This window comes from Bombina bombina, chromosome 6, assembly GCF_027579735.1.
Source record: "Bombina bombina isolate aBomBom1 chromosome 6, aBomBom1.pri, whole genome shotgun sequence".
Classification (NCBI taxonomy): domain Eukaryota; kingdom Metazoa; phylum Chordata; class Amphibia; order Anura; family Bombinatoridae; genus Bombina; species Bombina bombina.
The window spans coordinates 35,632,923-35,648,058 of NC_069504.1; the positions used below are offsets into that span (position 1 = coordinate 35,632,923).

Genomic DNA, 15,136 nt, shown 5'->3' on the forward strand with positions numbered 1-15,136 from the left:
AGTGTGGTGATTGGTGTAACTGGAATAAGGCAGAGAGATTAGATAGTTTCCAAATTATCAGGATGGCCACTTGAGTGGCTGAGCTGAAAAACTACCTTCTAATACCAAGCTGAACCAAAGTCGCTCCAGACTCAAAATTACACCAACTAATTACTTTCTAATACCGTATCACAAAATCACATTTTTGTGGGAGAAAAGATTACCTTTTAATACCGCATTATATATATTAGTAATTAAGTATTTTAGATATAATATATGTATCCAGGAACATAAGAACAGATTAACCCCCAAAAATAGTAACTAGATTAGCAGTTCTGCTAGGAGAGCAGTTTAGAAGTCAAGTATATGAAAATAGATTCAACCTTTCTGCTTACAAATTACAGCGGTTACAAGGAGAGTTTAAAAAATAACTATCTACATACTAGGGAGCAGTGCAAACGTCTGACGCGCGTTTCACAACTGCTTTGTCAAAGGCCTTTCCTGGATACATATATTATATCTAAACTACTTAATTACTAATATATATAATGCAGTATTAAAAGGTAATCTTGTCTCCCACAAAATTACGATTTTGTGATACGGTATTAGAAAGTAATTAGTCGGTGTAATTTTGAGTTTGGAGTGACTTTGGTTCAGCTTGGTATTAGAAGGTAAATTAACCACTTAGATGTGAGCTACAGCAGTGTTCTAAAACCCTCAATACGGCACTAACAGGTTATCTAAGATAGCATCTTTCTTATAGAATATATAGAACTATCTCTGGGAATATGCCCTTATATGATTATATTGTTGTAATACGATACTAGAAGCAACCACTTGCTTAGAACGTAAGCCTAAACAGGGTTATATATCCCTGCTAGACTCTATTGCTATTGTGATCTAGCCTAGCTCTAGAAGGTAACACTATCTCTTGGGGAATGAGTTGCAACGGGATATAGCATCCTCAATACCACACTCTAAGATTATATTTTATTTATATTACTGTTAGAGGGAAATATTCCCTTATATGATTGTGATATTGCAAACGGTATTAAGAGGTAATCAGCTGTTGATAATGTAAGCCTAGATAGGACCCCTCATCCCTGAAAGATCCTGTTGGTATTGCGATATAACAATGTATTTAAAAGGTAAATAGTAAATACAACTGGTTACCATTACGCAAAACTAGTTTTTCAGCTCAGCCACTCAAGTGGCCATCCTAATAATTTGGAAACTATCTAATCTCTCTGCCTTATTCCAGTTACACCAATCACCACACTTAACACACGTGTTACTTGACACATCCTTCCCTGTTCCATTAAAAGTACCCATACATATGGACGATTTTTACCCCATGTAGTAGGCAGCACGTGCTCATAATAGGTGAAGGAATTAAAGGTAATGTTATAGTTGCACATTTGCTTAACCTATTGAGGATTGCCTTACAGTATAAATTCTATTTCCACCTCCAACCGTTCGGAGAGCCTAAGGCCTTCTGTTCTTATACATACAGGGAGCAGTCCATTTATTTGAGTTTTTATTTTTTGCTTTTTGACATGAGTGCATAGTCACTTTTTATATTAATTCAATTTAGTAAAAGTTAAGTTTTAATTAATTAATCACTCCGGTTTTCCCATCCCCTCACTGATAAATTTGAATACAATTTAATTTGAGTGTTCACACTATCTGTATATAGTATAAGTGTGCCACTATAGTGCTTTCTTTTTGTTTCTCTACCCTTCTTTCAAATCCATATATTTAGCACTAGACACTGCCCCCCTATATGTATATATTACTATAAGGGGGATTTTGGATGTGTGTTCAGTAACCCTCGCCCTCCCTGATCTTCCTGTCAGGGAATCTTTTCGGTCCAGTTAAGACCGCTGCTTCTTAACTCCTGTTTCTGGCGAGCCTGAAGGCTCAATACTGGCATAATAAATCAGCCCCATAGTCTCACAGCTTTGTGAAAAAGGAGATGGCCTGCGAGATTTCTGTGTGTGTTCTTGGCTCCCACAGGTCAAGTGCCAGAGCAGGGACCGGCCAAACACCCCCATGCACTAATAAATGACAGGTGATTTATCCCTGCAGCCTCAGAGGTGTGAGCAGACTTGCATAAGCAAGCCCACAAAACAAAGGCTCCAAAGCAGCTTTTGCTTCTTAGTACATGGAGCATGTGTGTGTGAGAGTTTTTGTAAATTGTGTGTCTATAAGTTTGTCTGTTTGTGTGTCTATAAGTTTGTATATTGTGTGTCTATAAGTTTGTATATTGTGTGTCTATAAGTTTGTATGTTTGTGTGTCTATAAGTTTGTATATTGTGTGTCTATAAGTTTGTATGTTTGTGTGTCTATAAGTTTGTATATTGTGTGTCTATAATTTTGTATATTGTGTGTCTATAAGTTTGTATCTTTGTGTGTCTATAAGTTTGTATGTTTGTGTGTCTTTAAGTTTGTATATTGTGTGTCTATAAGTTTGTATATTGTGTGTCTATAAGTTTGTATATTGTGTGTCTATAAGTTTGTCTGTTTGTGTGTCTATAAGTTTGTATATTGTGTGTCTATAAGTTTGTATATTGTGTGTCTATAAGTTTGTATGTTTGTGTGTCTATAAGTTTGTATATTGTGTGTCTATAAGTTTGTATATTGTGTGTCTATAAGTTTGTATATTGTGTGCCTATAAGTTTGTATGTTTGTGTGTCTATAAGTTTGTATATTGTGTGTCTATAAGTTTGTATGTTTGTGTGTCTATAAGTTTGTATATTGTGTGTCTATAGGTTTGTATGTTTGTGTGTCTATAAGTTTGTATATTGTGTGTCTATAAGTTTGTATGTTTGTGTGTCTATAAGTTTGTATATTGTGTGTCTATAAGTTTGTATGTTTGTGTGTCTATAAGTTTGTATATTGTGTGTCTATAAGTTTGTATATTGTGTATCTATAAGTTTGTATATTGTGTGTCTATAAGTTTGTATATTGTGTGTCTATAAGTTTGTATATTTGTGTGTCTATAAGTTTGTATATTGTGTATCTATAAGTTTGTATATTGTGTGTCTACAAGTTTGTATGTTTGTGTGTCTATAAGTTTGTATATTGTGTGTCTATAAGTTTGTATGTTTGTGTGTCTATAAGTTTGTATATTGTGTATCTATAAGTTTGTATATTGTGTGTCTACAAGTTTGTATGTTTGTGTGTCTATAAGTTTGTATATTGTGTGTCTATAAGTTTGTATGTTTGTGTGTCTATAAGTTTGTATATTGTGTGTCTATAAGTTTGTATGTTTGTGTGTCTATAAGTTTGTATGTTTGGTAGTTTTGAGCACATGATGATGTCTGTGTGGGAGCCCCACCCCCGGTGCGTGTGTTGATTACATGATGCTATTTGTGTGGAAGCCACACCCTCTATCTGTTGATGCTGTCTGTGGGAGCCTTGCCCCCTGTGTGTTGATCACATGATGCTGTGTTTGGGAGCCTTGCCCCCTGTGTGTTGATCACATGATGCTGTGTTTGGGAGCCTTGCCCCCTGTGTGTTGATCACATGATGCTGTGTTTGGGAGCCTTGCCCCCTGTGTGTGTTGATCACATGATGCTGTGTTTGGGAGCCTTGCCCCCTGTGTGTGTTGATCACATGATGCTGTGTTTGGGAGCCTTGCCCCCTGTGTGTGTTGATCACATGATGCTGTGTTTGGGAGCCTTTCCCCCTGTGTGTGTTAATCACATGATGCTGTCTGTGTGGGATTCCCACCCCAGTGTTTGTGAGAGAACCTGAGGTAACAAAAGCAGCCATTAAGCTATTCTGTTATAAACACGACAATATATTTGTGTAACCATATTTCATTATATGAACCTTTTCCTCTCACAATAAATAATATTCTCCTGTAGCAGCAGTCCCTTATGAAGTGAGTATTCCTTTTAGGAAGCTTCATATTTGAAAATAAGAGAATTACACAAACCTTTTTAAGACATAATAGTGTGTGTGTATCTGTGTGTGTGTATGTGTGTGTAAAAGAATGTGTATCTATGTGTGTGTATATGTGTGTGTAAAATAATTTGTATCTATATGTGTGTGTATCTGTGTGTGTGTATGTGTGTGTGTGTGTGTGTAAAAGAATGTGTATCTGTGTGTGTGTATGTGTGTGTGTAAAAGAATGTGTATCTGTGTGTGTGTTTGTGTGTGTGTAAAAGAATGTGTATCTGTGTGTGTGTATGTGTGTGTGTAAAAGAATGTGTATCTATGTGTGTGTATATGTGTGTGTAAAAGAATGTGTATCTATGTGTGTGTATATGTGTGTGTAAAAGAATGTGTATCTATGTGTGTGTATATGTGTGTGTAAAATAATTTGTATCTATGTGTGTGTATATGTGTGTGTAAAAGAATGTGTATCTATGTGTGTGTATATGTGTGTGTAAAATAATTTGTATCTATGTGTGTGTATATGTGTGTGTAAAAGAATGTGTATCTATGTGTGTGTATATGTGTGTGTAAAAGAATGTGTATCTATGTGTGTGTATATGTGTGTGTAAAAGAATGTGTATCTATGTGTGTGTATATGTGTGTGTAAAAGAATGTGTATCTATGTGTGTGTATATGTGTGTGTAAAATAATTTGTATCTATGTGTGTGTATATGTGTGTGTAAAAGAATGTGTATCTATGTGTGTGTATATGTGTGTATAAAAGAATGTGTATCTTTGTGTGTGTATATGTGTGTGTAAAAGAATGTGTATCTATGTGTGTGTATATGTGTGTGTAAAAGAATGTGTATCTATGTGTGTGTATATGTGTGTGTAAAAGAATATGTATCTATGTGTGTGTGTAAAAGAATGTGTATCTATGTGTGTGTATATGTGTGTGTAAAAGAATGTGTATCTATGTGTGTGTAAAAGAATATGTATCTATGTGTGTGTATATGTGTGTGTAAAAGAATGTGTATCTATGTGTGTGTATATGTGTGTGTAAAAGAATGTGTATCTATGTGTGTGTGTATATGTGTGTGTAAAAGAATGTGTATCTATGTGTGTGTATATGTGTGTGTAAAAGAATGTGTATCTATGTGTGTGTATATGTGTGTGTAAAAGAATGTGTATCTATGTGTGTGTATATGTGTGTGTAAAAGAATGTGTATCTATGTGTGTGTATATGTGTGTGTAAAATAATTTGTATCTATGTGTGTGTATATGTGTGTGTAAAAGAATGTGTATCTATGTGTGTGTATATGTGTGTGTAAAAGAATGTGTATCTATGTGTGTGTATATGTGTGTGTAAAATAATTTGTATCTATGTGTGTGTATATGTGTGTGTAAAAGAATGTGTATCTATGTGTGTGTATATGTGTGTGTAAAAGAATGTGTATCTATGTGTGTGTGTATATGTGTGTGTAAAAGAATGTGTATCTATGTGTGTGTATATGTGTGTGTAAAAGAATATGTATCTATGTGTGTGTATATGTGTGTGTAAAAGAATGTGTATCTATGTGTGTGTATATGTGTGTGTAAAAGAATGTGTATCTATGTGTGTGTATATGTGTGTGTAAAAGAATGTGTATCTATGTGTGTGTATATGTGTGTGTAAAAGAATGTGTATCTATATGTGTGTATATGTGTGTGTAAAAGAATGTGTATCTATGTGTGTGTATATGTGTGTGTAAAAGAATATGTATCTATGTGTGTGTATATGTGTGTGTAAAAGAATGTGTATCTATGTGTATATGTGTGTGTAAAAGAATGTGTATCTATGTGTGTGTATATGTGTGTGTAAAAGAATGTGTATCTATATGTGTGTATATGTGTGTGTAAAAGAATGTGTATCTATGTGTGTGTATATGTGTGTGTAAAAGAATATGTATCTATGTGTGTGTATATGTGTGTGTAAAAGAATGTGTATCTATGTGTGTGTATATGTGTGTGTGTGAAATAATTTGTATCTATGTGTGTGTATATGTGTGTGTAAAAGAATGTGTATCTATGTGTGTGTATATGTGTGTGTAAAAGATTGTGTATCTATGTGTGTGTGTAAAAGAATATGTATCTATGTGTGTGTATGTGTGTGTGTAAAAGAATGTGTATCTATGTGGGTGTATATGTGTGTGTAAAAGAATGTGTATCTATGTGTGTGTATATGTGTGTGTAAAAGAATGTGCATATATGTGTGTGTATATGTGTGTGTGTGTGTGAAAGAATTTGTATCTATGTGTGTGTATATGTGTGTGTAAAAGAATGTGTATCTATGTGTGTGTGTATATGTGTGTGTAAAAGAATATGTATCTATGTGTGTGTATATGTGTGTGTAAAAGAATGTGTATCTATGTGTGTGTATATGTGTGTGTAAAAGAATGTGTATCTATGTGTGTGTATATGTGTGTGTAAAATAATTTGTATCTATGTGTGTGTATATGTGTGTGTAAAAGAATGTGTATCTATGTGTGTGTATATGTGTGTATAAAAGAATGTGTATCTTTGTGTGTGTATATGTGTGTGTAAAAGAATGTGTATCTATGTGTGTGTATATGTGTGTGTAAAAGAATGTGTATCTATGTGTGTGTATATGTGTGTGTAAAAGAATATGTATCTATGTGTGTGTGTAAAAGAATGTGTATCTATGTGTGTGTATATGTGTGTGTAAAAGAATGTGTATCTATGTGTGTGTAAAAGAATATGTATCTATGTGTGTGTATATGTGTGTGTAAAAGAATGTGTATCTATGTGTGTGTATATGTGTGTGTAAAAGAATGTGTATCTATGTGTGTGTATATGTGTGTGTAAAAGAATGTGTATCTATGTGTGTGTATATGTGTGTGTAAAAGAATGTGTATCTATGTGTGTGTATATGTGTGTGTAAAATAATTTGTATCTATGTGTGTGTATATGTGTGTGTAAAATAATTTGTATCTATGTGTGTGTATATGTGTGTGTAAAAGAATGTGTATCTATGTGTGTGTATATGTGTGTGTAAAAGAATGTGTATCTATGTGTGTGTATATGTGTGTGTAAAAGAATGTGTATCTATGTGTGTGTATATGTGTGTGTAAAATAATTTGTATCTATGTGTGTGTATATGTGTGTGTAAAAGAATGTGTATCTATGTGTGTGTATATGTGTGTGTAAAAGAATGTGTATCTATGTGTGTGTATATGTGTGTGTAAAATAATTTGTATCTATGTGTGTGTATATGTGTGTGTAAAAGAATGTGTATCTATGTGTGTGTATATGTGTGTGTAAAAGAATGTGTATCTATGTGTGTGTGTATATGTGTGTGTAAAAGAATGTGTATCTATGTGTGTGTATATGTGTGTGTAAAAGAATGTGTATCTATGTATGTGTATATGTGTGTGTAAAAGAATGTGTATCTATGTGTGTGTATATGTGTGTGTAAAAGAATGTGTATCTATGTGTGTGTATATGTGTGTGTAAAAGAATATGTATCTATGTGTGTGTATATGTGTGTGTAAAAGAATGTGTATCTATGTGTATATGTGTGTGTAAAAGAATGTGTATCTATGTGTGTGTATATGTGTGTGTAAAAGAATGTGTATCTATATGTGTGTATATGTGTGTGTAAAAGAATGTGTATCTATGTGTGTGTATATGTGTGTGTAAAAGAATATGTATCTATGTGTGTGTATATGTGTGTGTAAAAGAATGTGTATCTATGTGTGTGTATATGTGTGTGTGTAAAATAATTTGTATCTATGTGTGTGTATATGTGTGTGTAAAAGAATGTGTATCTATGTGTGTGTATATGTGTGTGTAAAAGATTGTGTATCTATGTGTGTGTGTAAAAGAATGTGTATCTATGTGGGTGTATATGTGTGTGTAAAAGAATGTGTATCTATGTGTGTGTATATGTGTGTGTAAAAGAATGTGCATATATGTATGTGTATATGTGTATGTATGTGTATATGTGTATGTATGTGAATATGTGTGTGTGTATGTATATGTGTGTGTGTATGTGTATGTATGTGTATATGTGTATGTATGTGTATATGTGTGTGTGTGTATGTATATATGTGTGTGTATATGTATGTGTATATGTGTGTATATGTGTATGTATGTGAATATGTGTGTGTGTACGTATATGTGTGTGTGTATGTATGTGTATGTATGTGTATATGTGTGCATGTGTATGTGTGTGTATATGTGTGTGTGTATGTATGTGTATGTATGTGTATATGTGTGCATGTGTATGTATGTGTATATGTGTGTATGTGTGTATGTGTGTGTAAAAGAATGTGTATCTATGTGTGTGTATATGTGTGTGTAAAAGAATGTGTATCTATGTGTGTGTATATGTGTGTGTAAAAGAATGTGTATCTATGTGTGTGTATATGTGTGTGTAAAAGAATATGTATCTATGTGTGTGTGTGTGAAAGAATTTGTATCTTTATGTGTGTATATGTGTGTGTAAAAGAATGTGTATCTATGTGTGTGTATATGTGTGTGTAAAAGAATGTGTATATGTATGTGTATATGTGTATGTATGTGTATATGTGTATGTATGTGAATATGTGTGTGTGTATGTATATGTGTGTGTGTATGTGTATGTATGTGTATATGTGTATGTATGTGTATATGTGTGTGTGTATGTATATGTGTGTGTGTATATGTATGTGTATATGTGTGTATATGTGTATGTATGTGAATATGTGTGTGTGTACGTATATGTGTGTGTGTATGTATGTGTATGTATGTGTATATGTGTGCATGTGTATGTGTGTGTATATTTGTGTGTGTATGTATGTGTATGTATGTGTATATGTGTGCATGTGTATGTATGTGTATATGTGTGTGTGTATGTATGTGTATGTATGTGTATATGTGTGCATGTGTGTGTATGTGTATATGTGTGTGTGTATGTATGTGTATGTATGTGTATATGTGTGCATGTGTATGTGTGTGTATATGTGTATGTATCTGAATATGTGTGTGTGTATGTGTATATGTGTATATGTTTGTATATGTGTATGTATGTGTATATGTGTATGTATGTGAATATGTGTGTGTATGTATGTGTATATGTGTGTATGTGTATATGTGTGTGTGTGTGTATGTGTATATGTGTGTATGTATGTATGTGAATATGTGTATGCATGTGTGTGTGTATGTATGTGTATATGTGTATGTATGTTAATGTGTGTTTGTATGTATGTGTATATGTGTATGTATGTATGTATGTATGTATGTGTATATGTGTGTATATGTGTATGTGTGTGTGTGTATGTGTGTGTATATGTGTATGTATGTGAATATGTGTGTGTGTATGTATGTGTATATGTGTATGTATGTGAATATGTGTGTATGTATGTATGTGAATATGTGTGTGTATGCATGTTTGTGTTTATATATGTGTGTGAGAGAGTATGTTTATAAATGTGTTTTTCTATGAGTGTGTGTGGGAAAAAAGAGAGAGTGTGTGTGTGCGTGTATAGAAACATAGATATAACATAAACATTAATTTGATGGCAGATAACAACCATGCGCCCATCCAGTGTGCCTACATTTCCTGGGCACATTTAATAAATGTGTAGGAGAGCCTTATGCTTATCCCAGGCATTAGTTAGTACATAGGATAGCCTTATGCTTATCCCAGGCATTAGTTTGTATGTAGGATAGCTTTACGCTTTCCCCAGGCATTAATTACTATGTAGCATAGTCTTATGCTTATTCCAGGCATTGATTAGTATGTAGGATAGCCTTATTCTTATCCCAGGCATTAATTAGTATGTAGGATAGCCTTATGCTTATCCCAGGCATTAGTTAGTACATAGGATAGCCTTATGCTTATCCCAGGCATTAGTTTGTATGTAGGATAGCTTTACGCTTTTCCCAGGCATTAATTAGTATGTAGCATAGTTTTATGCTTATCCCAGGCATTAATTAGTATGTAGGATAGCCTTATGTTTATCCCAGGCATTGATTAGTATGTAGGATAGTCTTATTCGTATCCCAGGCATTAATTAGTTTGTAGCATAGCCTTATGCTTATTCCAGACATTAATTTGTATGTAGGATAGCTTTATGCTTATTCCAGGCATTAATTAGTACATAAGATAACCTTATTATTATCCCAGGCATTAGTTAGTATGGGGTCAAGTCCAGTGGGAACGCATGGGAATAGAGTTCCTGCACTATTTTTACAGGTGGAACTAAGTTCACCCTGGACAGAAGTGCTTCAGTAAACACTGCTGTTGTTGGTGGGAGTAGCTGAAGCATGATCTGCTTAGAGGAATAGTGAGATCCTCTAGTAATGGGCAGTAACACTTCCTACAATACACTAAATGTAAGCCTGTCAGCGATCCTGCTGTGTGATCACCCCGCACTGTGGGGAACACATGGTGCTTACATTTCTGTGTGGCTTGCTCTGGGGTTATTTAGCTCCCCTCAGCAGAAATATGACTATTGCACCTTAAGTGGGTGAGACTATGTGACAGACGAGGAATATCTGGCCAAAAGGCAACCATTCAACCCATCATTGGATTTAATTTGCTTTCATTAACCTAGATGTATAGATTATATAGATATAAATACAGTGTGTGTGTGTGTGTGTGTAAAGCAATATTAATTGTGTGCAGGGTGGAAATCTTGGAGAATTACCACACTTTTGTTTTGTAAGACTTGACCCCTGATTTGGGAAAGCCTTATGGTTATCCCAGGCATTAATTAGTATGTAGGATAACCTTATGTTTATCCATGACATTAATTAGTATGTTTATAGCCTTATGCTTATCCCAGGCATTAATTAGTATGTAGGATAACCTTATTCTTATCCCAGGCATTAATTAGTACGTAGGATAACCTTATACTTATCCCAGGCAATCATTAGTATGAAGGATAGCCTTATGTTTATCCATAGCATTAATTAGTATGTAGGATAGCCTTATGCTTATCCCAGCAATTAATTAGTATGTAGGGTAGCCTTATGCTTATCCCAGGCATTAATTAGTATGTAGGATAGTCTTATACTTATCCAAGGCATTAATTAGTACATAGGATAGCCTTATGCTTATCCCAGGCATTAATTAGTACATAGGATAGCTTTATGCTTATCCCAGGCATTAGTTAGTATGAAGGATAGCCTTATGTTTATCCATGGCATTAATTCGTATGTAGGATAGCCTTATGCTTATCCCAGGCATTAATTAGTATGTAGGATAGTCTTATGCTTATCCCAAGCATTAATTAGTACATAGGATAGCCTTATGCTTATACCAGGCATTATTTAGTACATAGGATAGCCTTATGCGTATCCTAGGCATTATTTAGTATGTAGGAATAGCCTTATGTTTATCCCAGGCATTGATTAGTACATAGGATAGCTTTATGCTTGTCCCAGGCATTAATTAGTATGTAGGATAACCTTATGCTTATCCCAGGCATTAGTTAGTATGTAGGATAGCTTTATGCTTATCCCAGGCATTAGTTAGTATGTAGGATAGTTTTATGCTTATCCCAGGCATTAATTAGTATGTAGGATAGCTTTATGCTTATCCCAGACATTAATTAGTATGTAGGATAGCCTTATGCTTATCCCAGTCATTAATTAGTATGTAGGATAGCCTTATGCTTATCCCAGGCATTAATTAGTATGTAGCATAGCCTTATGCTTATCTCACTTATTAGTTAGTATGTATGATAGCCTTATGCTTATGCCAGGCATTAGTTTGTATGTAGGATAGCCTTATGCTTGTCCCAGGCATTAATTAGTATATAGGATAGCCTTATGATTATCCCAGGCATTAATTAGTTTGTAGGATAGCCTTATTTTTATCCCAGGCATTAATTAGTATGTAAGATAGCCTTATGCTTATCCCAGGCATTAATTAGTATGTAGGATAGCCTTATGCTTATCCCAGGCATTCATTAGTATGTAGGATAGCCTTATGCTTATCCCAGGCATTAATTAGTATGTAGTATAGGCTTGTGTTTATGCCAGGCATTAGTTCGTATGTAGGATAGCCTTATGCTTGTCCCAGGCATTAATTAGTATGTAGAATAGCCTTATGCTTATCCAAGGCATTAATTAGTATGTAGGATAGCCTTATGATTATCCCAGGCATTAATTAGTATGTAGGATTGCCTTATGCTTATCCCAGGCATTAATTAGTATGTATAATAGCCTTATGCTTATCCCAGGCATTAATTAGTACATAGGATAGCATTATGCTTATCCCAGGCATGAATTAGTATGTATGATAGCCTTATGCTTATCCCAGGCATTAATTAGTACATAGGATAGCCTTATGCTTATCCCAGGCATTAATTAGTATGTAGGATAGCCTTATGCTTATCCTAGGCATTAATTAGTATGTAGGATAGCCTTATGCTTATCCCAGGCAGTAATTAGTATGTAGGATAGCCTTATGCTTATCCCAGGCATTAATTAGTATGTAGGATAGCCTTATGCTTATCCCAGGAATTAATTAGTATGTAGTAGAGTCTTTTGCTTATCCCAGGAATACTTGAAGTCCCCCACAGTGTTTTATTTCATGAATCAGTGATCCTTTTTGTGAAGAAGTGCTTCCGCAGATTACTGCTTAACCTGTTATCCTTCAACCTGAGATCATGACCTCTTCTTCTGGTGCTGCTCTTGAAAGTTTAGCTCATTTCACCTCTCTCTCCTCTCTCCTGTAAGCTATACATGTTTAGGTCAGTGCTTTATTTCAGTAGCCCTCCTTCAAACAGATTCCAGTTTACTTATATCCTTCTGGTGATATGGTCTAAATAACTGTATACAGTACTCAAGATGAGACCTGTAAAGTGGCATTTGGACCTTACTATTTCTGCTGCAAATACCAATATCAGTGTTGAGTATATACTGTATGTGTGTGCCTGTATGTGTGTGTTTGCCATATGATTGTGTTCTCTGTGTGTGTCTCAGTGCGCATCAGGGTCTGAATGTTCACAGCTGTATATTAATCCCTTGCCTTACAGAGGAATGTGCTGCAGCGTTCTCTCGCAGTAAGTAGTAATACAGAACCATGTGTTTTGTCATAATAAGTAAATTGCCACAGGTAAAATATGTTTCTTATCTATAGCACTTTTTATAATTTTATATTTGCCTTTTGAGATGAGGATGAGCAACTAGAAGAAAGTTATATATTTTTAAGCAATATTGACATTTTCTTTTATTAAAGGGACATAATACTCATATGCTAAATCACTTGAAACTGATGCAGTATAACTGTAAAAAGCTGACAGGAAAATATCACCTGAGCACAGAGGCATAACTAGAAACCACAGGGCCCAGGTGCGAGAATCTAAGAAGGGCCCCCCCCACCCCAAAAAAAGTGAATTTGATACATATCCTTTTTTTTAACATTTAACACAGAAAAAAAATTGTGAATCAGATTACATGTCTGCAAAAGGAGGTACCCTGTGCCCACAGTCTGTGAGATGGTCTGACCCCTATTACTGTATATAGTGACACTGTTTAACCCACCAGTACTGTATATAGTTAGTCAGTGACACAGTCTGTAATCTGCCAGTGAGATGGCTGGCCTGACCCTACCTGCCACAGTACTTTATAAAGTGATCACAGTAGTCTGTGACATGGTCTAGCCCCCCCCCCCAGTACTGTATATAGTGGTACTGTATAGTGACACTGTTTACCCCCCATGCTGTAGTAACAAGATCTGTAATTTGCTGGTTCCACAAACATATACACACACACACACATACATGCATAAATACTCACATACATACATACATACATACATACACACACAGTCACATACATACATACATACACACACACACAAACACCAATGGGTAAAACAGAAAGACTAACCCCTTTAGTCAGAGACACTAGTGAAGCATCATGTCGCACTCACATGATATCGTTTTTCATTAAAAAAAAAAATTGCGACCTCTGCACCCCCTGTAGTTTTTCCCCTGCCTAAGCATCTCTATGTAAATAAGGAAGATATTTTACCTCACAAGTTCCTCAGCTCACCAGAGTAAGTGCTGTGTAAAAAGTTATAATTCAGCTGCTGCCCAGCTGCAGGTATCAAAACAATGAAGAAATGAACAGCAGCTAATCAGCATCAACAGTGCTGAGGTCATGAACTCTTTTACTGTGATCTCATGAGATTTGACTTAACTCTCATGAGATTCCATGGTAAACCTCCTTAAACTGAATAGGGAAATAAGATGAGTGTGCACGAAAACTCACTCCCTTAACTGTCCCGGGACAGACATACTGATTTGCTGCTTAGAAGTCCTTTACATTGAGATGTGGCTACTGAGGAACTTTTGAGGTTAAATATATTTCTTTTTTACATAGATATGTTCAGGTGATATTTTCTAGTCAGCTATTTACAGCTATGCTGCATGACTTTCAAGTGTTTCAAAATTTGGGTATCATGGCCCTTTAAAAAGAGTTTATTTTGATTTACTGTTTTTAAGAATCAGTCTTCCAGGAACAAACAACATCTCATAGGCTTGTTCTATTGCCTGGTTACCACCTGGGAGCAGCATCTCATAGGCTTGTTCTATTGCCTGGTTACCACCTCGGAGCAGCATCTCATAGGCTTGTTCTATTGCCTGGTTACCACCTGGGAGCAGCATCTCATAGGCTTGTTCTATTGCCTGGTTACCACCTGGGAGCAGCATCTCATAGGCTTGTTCTATTGCCTGGTTACCACCTCGGAGCAGCATCTCATAGGCTTGTTCTATTGCCTGGTTACCACCTGGGAGCAGCATCTCATAGGCTTGTTCTATTGCCTGGTTACCTGGGAGCAGCTTCTTTTTGCCCAATTGGGCTTTTCACAGAGGAACCCTTTCCTGAAGTAAATCAATCTGATCCCACTTAACTAGATAATGCTCCTCTGAACAAGAGAAATGGCAACCCCAGAAGATCGTTTTGGCCTCCTTTGGGCCTTGTCAGTTCCTGGCAGACTGCTTCTCTTTCTTTTTTTCTTTGTATTATGACCCTGGGGAAAGTCTCCCTAAGGGTGATGAGGGAACCTGTACGTGGACTCCTTGCCCAATGTTCTTAGAGGGATGTGGGTGCATCTTACTGACGAGGCCGAAACAATTGTCTGTGGTTTACAATTCCCTTGTTCAGAGGAGAACTGCCTTGTATTTTGCAGCCCCAAAATACCAGAAAATTCTCCTCTGATTTTGTTAGTCGGGATCAGACTGATGTACTTCAGGAAAGTTTTCCTCGATGAAAA

The 15,136-nt window shown here is 35.5% G+C and overlaps 1 protein-coding gene across 3 annotated transcripts in view; it reads left to right on the top strand.

Moving 5' to 3' along the window:
- TSPAN33 (tetraspanin 33) overlaps positions 1-15,136 on the top strand; it is a 130,402-nt gene that overhangs the window by 87,686 nt on the left and 27,580 nt on the right. The gene's annotated exons all lie outside the window — the stretch shown is intronic.